The following is a 2,500-nucleotide window of genomic DNA, read 5'->3' on the forward strand; positions in this document are numbered from 1 at the left end:
CCGCACACCGGCTCCGACAAAGTGCTGCGCACTGCTCAGCTAAAATTCGATTCCATTGTTTTCAATAGAACCACGCACACTAGCGCAGACGTCCGCGGACATTCACCGATGTCGGATAGCAATTAGAGACAAGTTCTATTTTGTCGGCGCCGCCCATTGACTATCAATGCAATGTTCGTGTGAAATTGGGTTTGGGGGTCCGAATTCTGTCGGAAGCAAAAGTGCGCCGCAGTGCTGTCGGAGCCAGTGTGCGGCCGGCCTAAGGGCCCTGGCAACTCAGTCCCATTTTGCCCCCCAACTTCGACACCCCTGCCCTGGTGCCCCACATTGGAACGAGTTCAGTCTTAGTTCAGTTGGCATATTGTCAAGTCGCACAACGTAGGCTTTACCTTCTTAGTAGCCTTGATTGTGACAACATTGCTTTGTGCTAATGCCAGTTGTTTTCAGGAGACACGTTGTGTTTCAGTTTTTAATAGGATTAATTAGCATTGCTGCATGGTATTAATTAGCGTGTTGAGCGCATCTTCAGCAGAGCAGAGCCGAGCGCTGAGACAAGATGAGCTCCAGTCTTGTACAGAAAGTAGTCACCTCATCGAGGACATAGCACACAGCACACAGCGCACAGTGCACCCACCCAGCGCACAGCGCACAGCACACCCAGGCTGCGCACAGCGCTGCACACCCACCCGGCGTACAGCGTACCCACCCAGCACAAGTCATATAAGCTCCAGTTGTCATGTCAGCAGCTAAACAACAACAGCAGAGGGAGAGAAAAAAAAGAAAGGAAAAGACCAATGAAAACATGCATCTCCAACACCCACCCCCCACCCACCGCCTCCTCTCTCCACTGCCCCCAGTGCGTCTGAAGCCCAGTGATTCATGTAATGGCTGACGTAGATCAGGAGTGATGCTTGGGAAAATCAGATTACGAAAATGAAGTTACAATGCACGCACTGTTTGCAAACACCCAGGCCTGCATTTCACTTGCCCATCACCACCCATAACCACCCATCTCCTCTCCTCCAGCCAGTTAGTGTGTGTGTGTGTGTGTGCGTACGTGCGTGTGTGTGTGTGCGCGTGTGTCTGTACATGCATCTGTGCTTGCCTGTACATGCAGGCATATGTGTGTGTGTGTGTGTGTGTGTGTGTGTGTGTGTGTGTGTGTGTGTGTGTGTGTGTGTGTGTGTGTGTGTGTGTGTGTGTGTGTGTGTGTGTGTGTGTGTGTGTGTGTGTGTGTGTGTGCGTGTGTCTGTACATGCATCCGTGCTTGCGTGTACAGGCAGGCATGTGTGTGTGTGTGTGTGTGTGTGTGTGTGTGTGTGTGTGTGTGTGTGTGTGTGTGTGTGTGTGTGAGTGTGTGTGAGTGTGCTTGATGGCCGCATCAGTGGGTGAGGAATGGGCTGTTCGCAGCTGCCTAAGAGGCCCCAGTGGACCCCACACCCATCCCATCCCTTCACTTCCCTGGCCCTGCCCTGCCCCAGCCCGACTCGACCCGTTTAGTCATGTTTGTTAATGGTGATGTCAGGACCAGTGGGCAAAATAATAGGCTTGGGAATTTTTTTCTCTCTCTCTGTCTCTCTCATTCTCTCTCTCTCTCTCTCTCTCTCTCTCTCTCTCTCTCTCTCTCTCTCTCTCTCTCTCTCTCTCTCTCTCTCTCCCTCCGCCGTGTGTGGGATGAGCATGTAGACAGGAAGAAAGAGGCGCTTTTTTGTTTCCTCGGAAGAACAAGAAGGACGCAGAAGGACGAGAAGAATGAAAAGACAAAGGACAAAAAAGAAGGAGAAGAAAAGGAGAACAGGACAAATAAGGAGAGATACAGAGAAGGGGGAGAAGGACGAGAAGAAGAATAAAGCAGAAGACAAAAGGAGAAGACAAAGCAAGGACAAGAAAAAAAGGAAAAAAGGGACAAATAAGGGAAGATGTAGAGACGTACTGTATGGAGAGGGGGAGAAAGATGGGTAGAATAATAAAAAGAAGAAAAAGAAAGAATAGAAGCACAAATGTCGGAAGATATACTGTATAGAGAACTCCTGGAGAGGGTCCCCATATGAGGAACTGGCCTGACGTCAATTAAATGGCCAACAGATGTTCTCTGTTCATGAGGTCAGGAAAAAGGGAGAGTAAAAGAAGGGAAAGGGATGAGAAGAGAGGGTGAGAGGAAAAAAAGGATGAGGAATGAAGGAAAAGGAGGGAGAAATAAAAAGGAGAGAGGCAAGTGGAAAACGATTTTCAATGCTGTTGGCTGCCAAAGACAGGCAGGCTGGCTGTCATTGTCCTTGATGCCATTTAGAGCGAGCAGAACGGGACCTTGGGAGTTCACAGGCACTCGAGGGTGTGTGTGTGTGTGTGTGTGTGTGTGTGTGTGTGTGTGTGTGTGTGTGTGTGTCGGTCACTGTGTGTTTGTGTTCGTGTGTCTGTGTATGTGTATGTGTGTGAGTGAGAGAGTGAGAAAGTGAGTGAGTGAGTGACTGACTGACTGACTGAGTGACTGACTGAGAGA

At 49.7% G+C, this 2,500-nt stretch overlaps 1 protein-coding gene across 1 annotated transcript in view; it reads left to right on the top strand.

The window, feature by feature from the left end:
- crim1 (cysteine rich transmembrane BMP regulator 1 (chordin-like)) overlaps positions 1 to 2,500 on the top strand; it is a 230,324-nt gene that overhangs the window by 131,235 nt on the left and 96,589 nt on the right. The window lies entirely within an intron of this gene.

The sequence above is a fragment of the Engraulis encrasicolus genome, chromosome 19 (genome assembly GCF_034702125.1).
Source record: "Engraulis encrasicolus isolate BLACKSEA-1 chromosome 19, IST_EnEncr_1.0, whole genome shotgun sequence".
In the NCBI taxonomy this organism is placed as follows: Eukaryota; Metazoa; Chordata; class Actinopteri; order Clupeiformes; family Engraulidae; genus Engraulis; species Engraulis encrasicolus.